We start from the raw sequence: 15,588 nt of genomic DNA on the forward strand, positions 1-15,588 counted from the left end.
TTGCATGTGAAGGCAAGGAGCCATTGTGACACTTTGGGCTTCTTCCCTTGAGCTCTGCAGCTGGCTGTCCCAGCCCAGCGCACCATGTGCCACCTGCTCTCCTCAGGGATCTGCCTGCACACAGCCCCAGGAGAAGTTTTCCTGTTTGCAAGGAAAGAATGGAAAAGCCTGAGCAGGTTTCCTAAACAACAAACCCCACTCAGGAGCCACATGCTCAGTACAGGCTGCCTGGAACGATGTCCCCTTTCTACAAGGGTCAGTGTGAGCAGGAATGAATGATCTCTGGGAGCAGAATTCTCGGAGTCTTTCCACTGAATTCTCTGTCCCTGTGTCTTGGGGTGACTTTATTGTGTGTATCCCCTATTGCTGCTCTATGCCCAGAAGTGAACTTTGTGCGTTTCTGTGCCTTTCAACTGAGCCTGAGAGGGGGGAGAGGAAAAAAACCGGACAAACTTCTCAGAGCGTTTTTTCAAGGACACACATACACACTCCTCTGCATCCTGCTTGCAGCAAGAGCAGAGGAAGCAACTTGGTTTCTTTTTTGCCAGTTTTCAGCTCCTTTTCTCTGGGGGGAGATGGAGAGTTGAACTTTGTTTTCCTGGGACTTCGGGGGTTTTTTTTCCCTTCTTCTCTTCTTGACTCTTTCAACATCAGAGCACATTGGGAGAATTTTCTCCCGAGGTGGGGGCCCTGAATGTGGGCCCATGAGCCAGCTGCAAGGAGGAGGAGAGAGACTACACCTACGGAAGTGTTGGGGTTCCTCCCAACTGCCATGCGGTCATGGGAGAGGGGACCTTGGGGTAGAGGCATGGCCTGGGCACGGGGTCTCCCTGCTCCCTGCTCACATGTGCCCTAACCCTGTTCAGCACTGCTTATTTTGTGTTGCCCTGTGTGAGGAGGGCCCTGGTTGTGCTGTGATTGCTCAGTTCTTTGGCAGTGCCCCGCCCATGTGGCTGGAGAAGAAAGAGCTCTGAAACTTCTCTCAAGAATCGCTCCCTGTTTCTTTGCACGGGCCTCGCTGTCTATGGATGTTTCAGGAGACCCCACCGAAACACAGAAGGACTCTCAAATTATCCCAGCTTTCTCTGCACAGCGAGAGCTTTTAATATTTAGCATTGCTATCCTTTTCCTGTGTGTTTGTTAAAAAAATAGTTTTTATCTCTTTCACTTTCTTCCCAGGAAAGTTCTTTTTTCCAAAAACCTGGTGGGGGAGGGCTGGGTGTAACCTGCCTTCTATCAGAGGATATTTTCCTCCACATTTGTCCAAACCGGCACAGCCTGTCCTTTCCTGGGTCTCTGTTGCAGATGGAAGCTGCTGGTGCCATTGTCAGCTTGAAGCCCTCTTTTGATGCAAGCAGATGTTGCCAGGTGTGTTCAGCAGCTGTTGCTCAATGCTTATGCCAAGCTATTGTGTTCCTCATGGAACCAAGGAGCCATTGTGACACTGCAGGGGCTGATGGCATCAAGGAGGCAATTGTGACAGTACAGAACCTCCTAGAAACAAGGCTCCATTGTGACACCGTGGGGAATCATGGAATCAAGGAGCCCATTGTGACACGGCTGCATGGAACCAATGGTCCATGGTTACACGGCGGATTCAAGAAGAGCACGGTGACACCACGCAACATCACGGAACCATAGGTCCATTGTGACACAGCGGGGCCTCATGGAAACAAGGGGACCATTGTGGCAAAGCAGGGCCTAATGGAAGCATGGAGAGCATTGTGACACTAAGGAAACTCCTGGAACCAAGATGACCACTGGCACATAATGGAACCTCATGGAAGCAAGCCTCCACGATGGTTTTGGAGGGCCTCAGGGACCACAGGACCCATTGTGACACAGCAGGACCTGGTGGAACCAAGGAGCCTTTGTGATACTCCAGATCCACATGGAAGCCAGGGTGCACTGAGACACAGCGGGGCCTTGTTGGAACCAAAGACACCTCTGCAAAAAGCAGGCTAGCTCATAGAAGCAAGGAGTCCTTTGTTACAACATCAAACCTATGGAAGCAAGGGACCATTTTGACACTGCGGGGCCTCATGGAACCAATTGTCCATGATGACAGTGCGGATCAAAGGAGACCATGGTGACACTGCGGAACCTGATGGAACCAAGGAGCCATTGTGACACAGTGGGGCCTCATGGAATCAAGGAGACCATTGTGACCCAGGTGTTGCATGTGAAGGCAAGGAGCCATTGTGACACTTTGGGCTTCTTCCCTTGAGCTCTGCAGCTGGCTGTCCCAGCCCAGCGCACCATGTGCCACCTGCTCTCCTCAGGGCTCTGCCTGCACACAGCCCCAGGAGAAGTTTTCCTGTTTGGAAGGAAAGAATGGAAAAGCCGGAGCAGGTTTCCTAAACAACAAACCCCACTCAGGAGCCACATGCTCAGTACAGGCTGCCTGGAACGATGTCCCCTTTCTACAAGGGTCAGTGTGAGCAGGAATGAATGATCTCTGGGAGCAGAATTCTCGGAGTCTTTCCACTGAATTCTCTGTCCCTGTGTCTTGGGGTGACTTTATTGTGTGTATCCCCTATTGCTGCTCTATGCCCAGAAGTGAACTTTGTGCATTTCTGTGCCTTTCAACTGAGCCTGAGAGGGGGGAGAGGAAAAAAAACCGGACAAACTTCTCAGAGCGTTTTTTCAAGGACACACATACACACTCCTCTGCATCCTGCTTGCAGCAAGAGCAGAGGAAGCAACTTGGTTTCTTTTTAGCCAGTTTTCAGCTCCTTTTCTCTGGGGGGAGATGGAGAGTTGAACTTTGTTTTCCTGGGACTTCGGGGGTTTTTTTTCCCTTCTACTCTTCTTGACTCTTTCAACATCAGAGCACATTGGGAGAATTTTCTCCCGAGGTGGGGGCCCTGAATGTGGGCCCATGAGCCAGCTGCAAGGAGGAGGAGAGAGACTACACCTACGGAAGTGTTGGGGTTCCTCCCCCCTGCCATGAGGTCATGGGAGAGGGGACCCTGGGGTAGAGGCATGGCCTGGGCACGGGGTCTCCCTGCTCCCTGCTCACATGTGCCCTAACCCTGTTCAGCACTGCTTATTTTGTGTTGCCCTGTGCCAGGAGGGCCCTGGTTGTGCTGTGATTGCTCAGTTCTTTGGCAGTGCCCCGCCCATGTGGCTGGAGAAGAAAGAGCTCTGAAACTTCTCTCAAGAATCGCTCCCTATTTCTTTGCACGGGCCTCGCTGTCTATGGATGTTTCAGGAGACCCCACCGAAACACAGAAGGACTCTCAAATTATCCCAGCTTTCTCTGCACAGCGAGAGCTTTTAATATTTAGCATTGCTATCCTTTTCCTGTGTGTTTGTTAAAAAAATAGTTTTTATCTCTTTCACTTTCTTCCCAGGAAAGTTCTTTTTTCCAAAAACCTGGTGGGGGAGGGCTGGGTGTAACCTGCCTTCTATCAGAGGATATTTTCCTCCACATTTGTCCAAACCGGCACAGCCTGTCCTTTCCTGGGTCTCTGTTGCAGATGGAAGCTGCTGGTGCCATTGTCAGCTTGAAGCCCTCTTTTGATGCAAGCAGATGTTGCCAGGTGTGTTCAGCAGCTGTTGCTCAATGCTTATGCCAAGCTATTGTGTTCCTCATGGAACCAAGGAGCCATTGTGACACTGCAGGGGCTGATGGCATCAAGGAGGCAATTGTGACAGTACAGAACCTCCTAGAAACAAGGCTCCATTGTGACACCGTGGGGAATCATGGAATCAAGGAGCCCATTGTGACACGGCTGCATGGAACCAATGGTCCATGGTTACACGGCGGATTCAAGAAGAGCACGGTGACACCACGCAACATCACGGAACCATAGGTCCATTGTGACACAGCGGGGCCTCATGGAAACAAGGGGACCATTGTGGCAAAGCAGGGCCTAATGGAAGCATGGAGAGCATTGTGACACTAAGGAAACTCCTGGAACCAAGATGACCACTGGCACATAATGGAACCTCATGGAAGCAAGCCTCCACGATGGTTTTGGAGGGCCTCAGGGACCACAGGACCCATTGTGACACAGCAGGACCTGGTGGAACCAAGGAGCCTTTGTGATACTCCAGATCCACATGGAAGCCAGGGTGCACTGAGACACAGCGGGGCCTTGTTGGAACCAAAGACACCTCTGCAAAAAGCAGGCTAGCTCATAGAAGCAAGGAGTCCATTGTTACAACGTAAAAGCTATGGAAGCAAGGGACCATTGTGACACTGCGGGGCCTCATGGAACCAATTGTCCATGATGACAATGCGGATCAAAGGAGACCATGGTGACACTGCGGAACCCGATGGAACCAAGGAGCCATTGTGACACAGTGGGGCCTCATGGAATCAAGGAGACCATTGTGACCCAGGTGTTGCATGTGAAGGCAAGGAGCCATTGTGACACTTTGGGCTTCTTCCCTTGAGCTCTGCAGCTGGCTGTCCCAGCCCAGCGCACCATGTGCCACCTGCTCTCCTCAGGGCTCTGCCTGCACACAGCCCCAGGAGAAGTTTTCCTGTTTGGAAGGAAAGAATGGAAAAGCCGGAGCAGGTTTCCTAAACAACAAACCCCACTCAGGAGCCACATGCTCAGTACAGGCTGCCTGGAACGATGTCCCCTTTCTACAAGGGTCAGTGTGAGCAGGAATGAATGATCTCTGGGAGCAGAATTCTCGGAGTCTTTCCACTGAATTCTCTGTCCCTGTGGCTTGGGGTGACTTTATCGTGTGTATCCCCTATTGCTGCTCTATGCCCAGAAGTGAACTTTGTGCATTTCTGTGCCTTTCAACTGAGCCTGAGAGGGGGGAGAGGAAAAAAAAGCCAGACAAACTTCTCAGAGCGTTTGTTCAAGGACACACATACACACTCCTCTGCATCCTGCTTGCAGCAAGAGCAGAGGAAGCAACTTTGTTTCTTTTTAGCCAGTTTTCAGCTCCTTTTCTCTGGGGGGAGATGGAGAGTTGAACTTTGTTTTCCTGGGACTTCGGGGTTTTTTTTTCCCTTCTTCTCTTCTTGACTCTTTCAACATCAGAGCACATTGGGAGAATTTTCTCCCGAGGTGGGGGCCCTGAATGTGGGCCCATGAGCCAGCTGCAAGGAGGAGGAGAGAGACTACACCTACGGAAGTGTTGGGGTTCCTCCCCCCTGCCATGAGGTCATGGGAGAGGGGACCCTGGGGTAGAGGCATGGCCTGGGCACGGGGGGTCTCCCTGCTCCCTGCTCACATGTGCCCTAATCCTGTTCAGCACTGCTTATTTTGTGTTGCCCTGTGCCAGGAGGGCCCTGGTTGTGCCGTGATTGCTCAGTTCTTTGGCAGTGCCCCGCCCATGTGGCTGGAGAAGAAAGAGCTCTGAAACTTCTCTCAAGAATGGCTCCCTGTTTCTTTGCACAGGCCTCGCTGTCTATGGATGTTTCAGGAGACCCCACCGAAACACAGAAGGACTCTCAAATTATCCCGGCTTTCTCTGCACAGCGAGAGGTTTTAATATTTAGCATTGTTATCCTTTTCCTGTGTGTTTGTTAAAAAAGTAGTTTTTTTCTCTTTCACTTTCTTCCCAGGAAAATTCTTTTTTCCCGAAGCTGGTGGGGGAGGGCTGGGTGTAACCTGCCTTCTATCAGAGGATATTTTCCTCCACATTTGTCCAAACCGGCACAGCCTGTCCTTTCCCTGGGTGTCTGTTGCAGATGGAAGCTGCTGGTGCCATTGTCAGCTTGAAGCCCTCTTTTGATGCAAGCAGATGTTGCCAGGTGTGTTCAGCAGCTGTTGCTCAATGCTTATGCCAAGCTATTGTGTTCCTCATGGAACCAAGGAGCCATTGTGACACTGCAGGGGCTGATGGCATCAAGGAGGCAATTGTGACAGTACAGAACCTCCTAGAAACAAGGCTCCATTGTGACACCGTGGGGAATCATGGAATCAAGGAGCCCATTGTGACACGGCTGCATGGAACCAATGGTCCATGGTTACACTGCGGATTCAAGAAGAGCACGGTGACACCACGCAACATCATGGAACCATAGGTCCATTGTGACACAGCGGGGCCTCATGGAAACAAGGGGACCATTGTGGCAAAGCAGGGCCTAATGGAAGCATGGAGAGCATTGTGACACTAAGGAAACTCCTGGAACCAAGATGACCACTGGCACATAATGGAACCTCATGGAAGCAAGCCTCCACAATGACTTTGGAGGGCCTCAGGGACCACAGGACCCATTGTGACACAGCAGGACCTGGTGGAACCAAGGAGCCTTTGTGATACTCCAGATCCACATGGAAGCCAGGGTGCACTGAGACACAGCGGGGCCTTGTGGGAACCAAAGACACCTCTGCAAAAAGCAGGCTAGCTCATAGAAGCAAGGAGTCCATTGTTACAACGTAAAAGCTATGGAAGCAAGGGACCATTGTGACACTGCGGGGCCTCATGGAACCAATTGTCCATGATGACAATGCGGATCAAAGGAGACCATGGTGACACTGCGGAACCCGATGGAACCAAGGAGCCATTGTGACACAGTGGGGCCTCATGGAATCAAGGAGACCATTGTGACCCAGGTGTTGCATGTGAAGGCAAGGAGCCATTGTGACACTTTGGGCTTCTTCCCTTGAGCTCTGCAGCTGGCTGTCCCAGCCCAGCGCACCATGTGCCACCTGCTCTCCTCAGGGCTCTGCCTGCACACAGCCCCAGGAGAAGTTTTCCTGTTTGGAAGGAAAGAATGGAAAAGCCGGAGCAGGTTTCCTAAACAACAAACCCCACTCAGGAGCCACATGCTCAGTACAGGCTGCCTGGAACGATGTCCCCTTTCTACAAGGGTCAGTGTGAGCAGGAATGAATGATCTCTGGGAGCAGAATTCTCGGAGTCTTTCCACTGAATTCTCTGTCCCTGTGTCTTGGGGTGACTTTATCGTGTGTATCCCCTATTGCTGCTCTATGCCCAGAAGTGAACTTTGTGCGTTTCTGTGCCTTTCAACTGAGCCTGAGAGGGGGGAGAGGAAAAAAAACGGACAAACTTCTCAGAGCGTTTTTTCAAGGACACACATACACGCTCCTCTGCATCCTGCTTGCAGCAAGAGCAGAGGAAGCAACTTTGTTTCTTTTTTGCCAGTTTTCAGTTCCTTTTCTCTGGGGGGAGATGGAGAGTTGAACTTTGTTTTCCTGGGACTTCGGGGGTTTTTTTTCCCTTCTTCTCTTCTTGACTCTTTCAACATCAGAGCACATTGGGAGAATTTTCTCCCGAGGTGGGGGCCCTGAATGTGGGCCCATGAGCCAGCTGCAGGGAGGAGGAGAGAGACTACACCTACGGAAGTGTTGGGGTTCCTCCCCCCTGCCATGAGGTCATGGGAGAGGGGACCCTGGGGTAGAGGCATGGCCTGGGCACGGGGTCTCCCTGCTCCCTGCTCACATGTGCCCTAATCCTGTTCAGCACTGCTTATTTTGTGTTGCCCTGTGTGAGGAGGGCCCTGGTTGTCCCTTGATTGCTCAGTTCTTTGGCAGTGCCCCGCCCATGTGGCTGGAGAAGAAAGAGCTCTGCAACTTCTCTCAAGAATGGCTCCCTGTTTCTTTGCACGGGCCTCGCTGTCTATGGATGTTTCAGGAGACCCCACCGAAACACAGAAGGACTCTTAAATTATCCCAGCTTTCTCTGCACAGCGAGAGCTTTTAATATTTAGCATTGCTATCCTTTTCCTGTGTGTTTGTTAAAAAAATAGTTTTTATCTCTTTCACTTTCTTCCCAGGAAAGTTTTTTTTTCCAAAAACCTGGTGGGGGAGGGCTGGGTGTAACCTGCCTTCTATCAGAGGATATTTTCCTCCACATTTGTCCAAACCGGCACAGCCTGTCCTTTCCTGGGTCTCTGTTGCAGATGGAAGCTGCTGGTGCCATTGTCAGCTTGAAGCACTCTTTTGATGCAAGCAGATGTTGCCAGGTGTGTTCAGCAGCTGTTGCTCAATGCTTATGCCAAGCTATTGTGTTCCTCATGGAACCAAGGAGCCATTGTGACACTGCAGGGGCTGATGGCATCAAGGAGGCAATTGTGACAGTACAGAACCTCCTAGAAACAAGGCTCCATTGTGACACCGTGGGGAATCATGGAATCAAGGAGCCCATTGTGACACGGCTGCATGGAACCAATGGTCCATGGTTACACTGCGGATTCAAGAAGAGCACGGTGACACCACGCAACATCATGGAACCATAGGTCCATTGTGACACAGCGGGGCCTCATGGAAACAAGGGGACCATTGTGGCAAAGCAGGGCCTAATGGAAGCATGGAGAGCATTGTGACACTAAGGAAACTCCTGGAACCAAGATGACCACTGGCACATAATGGAACCTCATGGAAGCAAGCCTCCACAATGACTTTGGAGGGCCTCAGGGACCACAGGACCCATTGTGACACAGCAGGACCTGGTGGAACCAAGGAGCCTTTGTGATACTCCACATCCACATGGAAGCCAGGGTGCACTGAGACACAGCGGGGCCTTGTTGGAACCAAAGACACCTCTGCAAAAAGCAGGCTAGCTCATAGAAGCAAGGAGTCCATTGTTACAACGTAAAAGCTATGGAACCAAGGGACCATTGTGACACTGCGGGGCCTCATGGAACCAATTGTCCATGATGACAGTGCGGATCAAAGGAGACCATGGTGACACTGCGGAACCTGATGGAACCAAGGAGCCATTGTGACACAGTGGGGCCTCATGGAATCAAGGAGACCATTGTGACCCAGGTGTTGCATGGGAAGGCAAGGAGCCATTGTGACACTTTGGGCTTCTTCCCTTGAGCTCTGCAGCTGGCTGTCCCAGCCCAGCGCACCATGTGCCACCTGCTCTCCTCAGGGCTCTGCCTGCACACAGCCCCAGGAGAAGTTTTCCTGTTTGCAAGGAAAGAATGGAAAAGCCGGAGCAGGTTTCCTAAACAACAAACCCCACTCAGGAGCCACATGCTCAGTACAGGCTGCCTGGAACGATGTCCCCTTTCTACAAGGGTCAGTGTGAGCAGGAATGAATGATCTCTGGGAGCAGAATTCTCGGAGTCTTTCCACTGAATTCTCTGTCCCTGTGTCTTGGGGTGACTTTATTGTGTGTATCCCCTATTGCTGCTCTATGCCCAGAAGTGAACTTTGTGCGTTTCTGTGCCTTTCAACTGAGCCTGAGAGGGGGGAGAGGAAAAAAACCGGACAAACTTCTCAGAGCGTTTGTTCAAGGACACACATACACACTCCTCTGCATCCTGCTTGCAGCAAGAGCAGAGGAAGCAACTTGGTTTCTTTTTTGCCAGTTTTCAGCTCCTTTTCTCTGGGGGGAGATGGAGAGTTGAACTTTGTTTTCCTGGGACTTCGGGGGTTTTTTTTCCCTTCTTCTCTTCTTGACTCTTTCAACATCAGAGCACATTGGGAGAATTTTCTCCCGAGGTGGGGGCCCTGAATGTGGGCCCATGAGCCAGCTGCAAGGAGGAGGAGAGAGACTACACCTACGGAAGTGTTGGGGTTCCTCCCCCCTGCCATGCGGTCATGGGAGAGGGGACCCTGGGGTAGAGGCATGGCCTGGGCACGGGGTCTCCCTGCTCCCTGCTCACATGTGCCCTAACCCTGTTCAGCACTGCTTATTTTGTGTTGCCCTGTGCGAGGAGGGCCCTGGTTGTGCTGTGATTGCTCAGTTCTTTGGCAGTGCCCCGCCCATGTGGCTGGAGAAGAAAGAGCTCTGAAACTTCTCTCAAGAATGGCTCCCTGTTTCTTTGCACGGGCCTCGCTGTCTATGGATGTTTCAGGAGACCCCACCGAAACACAGAAGGACTCTCAAATTATCCCAGCTTTCTCTGCACAGCGAGAGCTTTTAATATTTAGCATTGTTATCCTTTTCCTGTGTGTTTGTTAAAAAAATAGTTTTTATCTCTTTCACTTTCTTCCCAGGAAAGTTCTTTTTTCCAAAAACCTGGTGGGGGAGGGCTGGGTGTAACCTGCCTTCTATCAGAGGATATTTTCCTCCACATTTGTCCAAACCGGCACAGCCTGTCCTTTCCTGGGTCTCTGTTGCAGATGGAAGCTGCTGGTGCCATTGTCAGCTTGAAGCCCTCTTTTGATGCAAGCAGATGTTGCCAGGTGTGTTCAGCAGTTGTTGCTCAATGCTTATGCCAAGCTATTGTGTTCCTCATGGAACCAAGGAGCCATTGTGACACTGCAGGGGCTGATGGCATCAAGGAGGCAATTGTGACAGTACAGAACCTCCTAGAAACAAGGCTCCATTGTGACACCGTGGGGAATCATGGAATCAAGGAGCCCATTGTGACACGGCTGCATGGAACCAATGGTCCATGGTTACACGGCGGATTCAAGAAGAGCACGGTGACACCACGCAACATCATGGAACCATAGGTCCATTGTGACACAGCGGGGCCTCATGGAAACAAGGGGACCATTGTGGCAAAGCAGGGCCTAATGGAAGCATGGAGAGCATTGTGACACTAAGGAAACTCCTGGAACCAAGATGACCACTGGCACATAATGGAACCTCATGGAAGCAAGCCTCCACAATGACTTTGGAGGGCCTCAGGGACCACAGGACCCATTGTGACACAGCAGGACCTGGTGGAACCAAGGAGCCTTTGTGATACTCCAGATCCACATGGAAGCCAGGGTGCACTGAGACACAGCGGGGCCTTGTTGGAACCAAAGACACCTCTGCAAAAAGCAGGCTAGCTCATAGAAGCAAGGAGTCCATTGTTACAACGTCAAAGCTATGGAACCAAGGGACCATTGTGACACTGCGGGGCCTCATGGAACCAATTGTCCATGATGACAGTGCGGATCAAAGGAGACCATGGTGACACTGCGGAACCTGATGGAACCAAGGAGCCATTGTGACACAGTGGGGCCTCATGGAATCAAGGAGACCATTGTGACCCAGGTGTTGCATGGGAAGGCAAGGAGCCATTGTGCCACTTTGGGCTTCTTCCCTTGAGCTCTGCAGCTGGCTGTCCCAGCCCAGCGCACCATGTGCCACCTGCTCTCCTCAGGGCTCTGCCTGCACACAGCCCCAGGAGAAGTTTTCCTGTTTGCAAGGAAAGAATGGAAAAGCCTGAGCAGGTTTCCTAAACAACAAACCCCACTCAGGAGCCACATGCTCAGTACAGGCTGCCTGGAACGATGTCCCCTTTCTACAAGGGTCAGTGTGAGCAGGAATGATCTCTGGGAGCAGAATTCTCGGAGTCTTTCCACTGAATTCTCTGTCCCTGTGTCTTGGGGTGACTTTATTGTGTGTATCCCCTATTGCTGCTCTATGCCCAGAAGTGAACTTTGTGCGTTTCTGTGCCTTTCAACTGAGCCTGAGAGGGGGGAGAGGAAAAAAACCGGACAAACTTCTCAGAGCATTTTTTCAAGGAGACACATACACACTCCTCTGCATCCTGCTTGCAGCAAGAGCAGAGGAAGCAACTTGGTTTCTTTTTAGCCAGTTTTCAGCTCCTTTTCTCTGGGGGGAGATGGAGAGTTGAACTTTGTTTTCCTGGGACTTCGGGGGTTTTTTTTCCCTTCTTCTCTTCTTGACTCTTTCAACATCAGAGCACATTGGGAGAATTTTCTCCCGAGGTGGGGGCCCTGAATGTGGGCCCATGAGCCAGCTGCAAGGAGGAGGAGAGAGACTACACCTACGGAAGTGTTGGGGTTCCTCCCTCCTGCCATGCGGTCATGGGAGAGGGGACCCTGGGGTAGAGGCATGGCCTGGGCACGGGGTCTCCCTGCTCCCTGCTCACATGTGCCCTAATCCTGTTCAGCACTGCTTATTTTGTGTTGCCCTGTGCGAGGAGGGCCCTGGTTGTGCTGTGATTGCTCAGTTCTTTGGCAGTGCCCCGCCCATGTGGCTGGAGAAGAAAGAGCTCTGAAACTTCTCTCAAGAATCGCTCCCTGTTTCTTTGCACGGGCCTCGCTGTCTATGGATGTTTCAGGAGACCCCACCGAAACACAGAAGGACTCTCAAATTATCCCAGCTTTCTCTGCACAGCGAGAGCCTTTAATATTTAGCATTGTTATCCTTTTCCTGGGTGTTTGTTAAAAAAATGGTTTTTATCTCTTTCACTTTCTTCCCAGGAAAATTCTTTTTTCCCGAAGCTGGTGGGGGAGGGCTGGGTGTAACCTGCCTTCTATCAGAGGATATTTTCCTCCACATTTGTCCAAACCGGCACAGCCTGTCCTTTCCTGGGTCTCTGTTGCAGATGGAAGCTGCTGGTGCCATTCTCAGCTTGAAGCCCTCTTTTGATGCAAGCAGATGTTGCCAGGTGTGTTCAGCAGCTGTTGCTCAATGCTTATGCCAAGCTATTGTGTTCCTCATGGAACCAAGGAGCCATTGTGACACTGCAGGGGCTGATGGCATCAAGGAGGCAATTGTGACAGTACAGAACCTCCTAGAAACAAGGCTCCATTGTGACACCGTGGAGAATCATGGAATCAAGGAGCCCATTGTGACACGGCTGCATGGAACCAATGGTCCATGGTTACGCTGCGGATTCAAGAAGAGCACGGTGACACCACGCAACATCACGGAACCATAGGTCCATTGTGACACAGCGGGGCCTCATGGAAACAAGGGGACCATTGTGGCAAAGCAGGGCCTAATGGAAGCATGGAGGGCATTGTGACACTAAGGAAACTCCTGGAACCAAGATGACCACTGGCACATAATGGAACCTCATGGAACAAAGCCTCCACGATTGTTTTGGAGGGCCTCAGGGACCACAGGACCCATTGTGACACAGCAGGACCTGGTGGAACCAAGGAGCCTTTGTGATACTCCAGATCCACATGGAAGCCAGGGTGCACTGAGACACAGCGGGGCCTTGTTGGAACCAAAGACACCTCTGCAAAAAGCAGGCCAGCTCATAGAAGCAAGGAGTCCATTGTTACAACATAAAAGCTATGGAAGCAAGGGACCATTGTGACACTGCGGGGCCTCATGGAACCAATTGTCCATTATGACAATGCGGATCAAAGGAGACCATGGTGACACTGCGGAACCTGATGGAACCAAGGAGCCATTGTGACACAGTGGGGCCTCATGGAATCAAGGAGACCATTGTGACCCAGGTGTTGCATGTGAAGGCAAGGAGCCATTGTGACACTTTGGGCTTCTTCCCTTGAGCTCTGCAGCTGGCTGTCCCAGCCCAGCGCACCATGTGCCACCTGCTCTCCTCAGGGCTCTGCCTACACACAGCCCCAGGAGAAGTTTTCCTGTTTGCAAGGAAAGAATGGAAAAGCCTGAGCAGGTTTCCTAAACAACAAACCCCACTCAGGAGCCACATGCTCAGTACAGGCTGCCTGGAACGATGTCCCCTTTCTACAAGGGTCAGTGTGAGCAGGAATGAATGATCTCTGGGAGCAGAATTCTCGGAGTCTTTCCACTGAATTCTCTGTCCCTGTGTCTTGGGGTGACTTTATCGTGTGTATCCCCTATTGCTGCTCTATGCCCAGAAGTGAACTTTGTGCATTTCTGTGCCTTTCAACTGAGCCTGAGAGGGGGGAGAGGAAAAAAAACCGGACAAATTTCTCAGAGCGTTTGTTCAAGGACACACATACACACTCCTCTGCATCCTGCTTGCAGCAAGAGCAGAGGAAGCAACTTTGTTTCTTTTTAGCCAGTTTTCAGCTCCTTTTCTCTGGGGGGAGATGGAGAGTTGAACTTTGTTTTCCTGGGACTTTTTGGGGGTTTTTTTCCCTTCTTCTCTTCTTGACTCTTTCAACATCAGAGCACATTGGGAGAATTTTCTCCCGAGGTGGGGGCCCTGAATGTGGGCCCATGAGCCAGCTGCAAGGAGGAGGAGAGAGACTGCACCTACGGAAGTGTTGGGGTTCCTCCCCCCTGCCATGAGGTCATGGGAGAGGGGACCCTGGGGTAGAGGCATGGCCTGGGCACGGGGGGTCTCCCTGCTTACATGTGCCCTAATCCTGTTCAGCACTGCTTATTTTGTGTTGCCCTGTGCCAGGAGGGCCCTGGTTGTGCTGTGATTGCTCAGTTCTTTGGCAGTGCCCCGCCCATGTGGCTGGAGAAGAAAGAGCTCTGAAACTTCTCTCAAGAATCGCTCCCTGTTTCTTTGCACGGGCCTCGCTGTCTATGGATGTTTCAGGAGACCCCACCGAAACACGGAAGGACTCTCAAATTATCCCAGCTTTCTCTGCACAGCGAGAGCTTTTAATATTTAGCATTGCTATCGTTTTCCTGTGTGTTTGTTAAAAAAATAGTTTTTATCTCTTTCACTTTCTTCCCAGGAAAGTTCTTTTTTCCAAAAACCTGGTGGGGGAGGGCTGGGTGTAACCTGCCTTCTATCAGAGGATATTTTCCTCCACATTTGTCCAAACCGGCATAGCCTGTCCTTTCCTGGGTCTCTGTTGCAGATGGAAGCTGCTGGTGCCATTGTCAGCTTGAAGCCCTCTTTTGATGCAAGCAGATGTTGCCAGGTGTGTTCAGCAGCTGTTGCTCAATGCTTATGCCAAGCTATTGTGTTCCTCATGGAACCAAGGAGCCATTGTGACACTGCAGGGGCTGATGGCATCAAGGAGGCAATTGTGACAGTACAGAACCTCCTAGAAACAAGGCTCCATTGTGACACCGTGGGGAATCATGGAATCAAGGAGCCCATTGTGACACGGCTGCATGGAACCAATGGTCCATGGTTACACGGCGGATTCAAGAAGAGCACGGTGACACCACGCAACATCATGGAACCATAGGTCCATTGTGACACAGCGGGGCCTCATGGAAACAAGGGGACCATTGTGGCAAAGCAGGGCCTAATGGAAGCATGGAGAGCATTGTGACACTAAGGAAACTCCTGGAACCAAGATGACCACTGGCACATAATGGAACCTCATGGAAGCAAGCCTCCACAATGACTTTGGAGGGCCTCAGGGACCACAGGACCCATTGTGACACAGCAGGACCTGGTGGAACCAAGGAGCCTTTGTGATACTCCAGATCCACATGGAAGCCAGGGTGCACTGAGACACAGCGGGGCCTTGTTGGAACCAAAGACACCTCTGCAAAAAGCAGGCTAGCTCATAGAAGCAAGGAGTCCATTGTTACAACGTCAAAGCTATGGAACCAAGGGACCATTGTGACACTGCGGGGCCTCATGGAACCAATTGTCCATGATGACAGTGCGGATCAAAGGAGACCATGGTGACACTGCGGAACCTGATGGAACCAAGGAGCCATTGTGACACAGTGGGGCCTCATGGAATCAAGGAGACCATTGTGACCCAGGTGTTGCATGGGAAGGCAAGGAGCCATTGTGACACTTTGGGCTTCTTCCCTTGAGCTCTGCAGCTGGCTGTCCCAGCCCAGCGCACCATGTGCCACCTGCTCTCCTCAGGGCTCTGCCTGCACACAGCCCCAGGAGAAGTTTTCCTGTTTGCAAGGAAAGAATGGAAAAGCCGGAGCAGGTTTCCTAAACAACAAACCCCACTCAGGAGCCACATGCTCAGTACAGGCTGCCTGGAACGATGTCCCCTTTCTACAAGGGTCAGTGTGAGCAGGAATGAATGATCTCTGGGAGCAGAATTCTCGGAGTCTTTCCACTGAATTCTCTGTCCCTGTGTCTTGGGGTGACTTTATTGTGTGTATCC

Source organism: Aphelocoma coerulescens, unplaced genomic scaffold (genome assembly GCF_041296385.1).
Source record: "Aphelocoma coerulescens isolate FSJ_1873_10779 unplaced genomic scaffold, UR_Acoe_1.0 HiC_scaffold_76, whole genome shotgun sequence".
Lineage (NCBI taxonomy): Eukaryota > Metazoa > Chordata > Aves > Passeriformes > Corvidae > Aphelocoma > Aphelocoma coerulescens.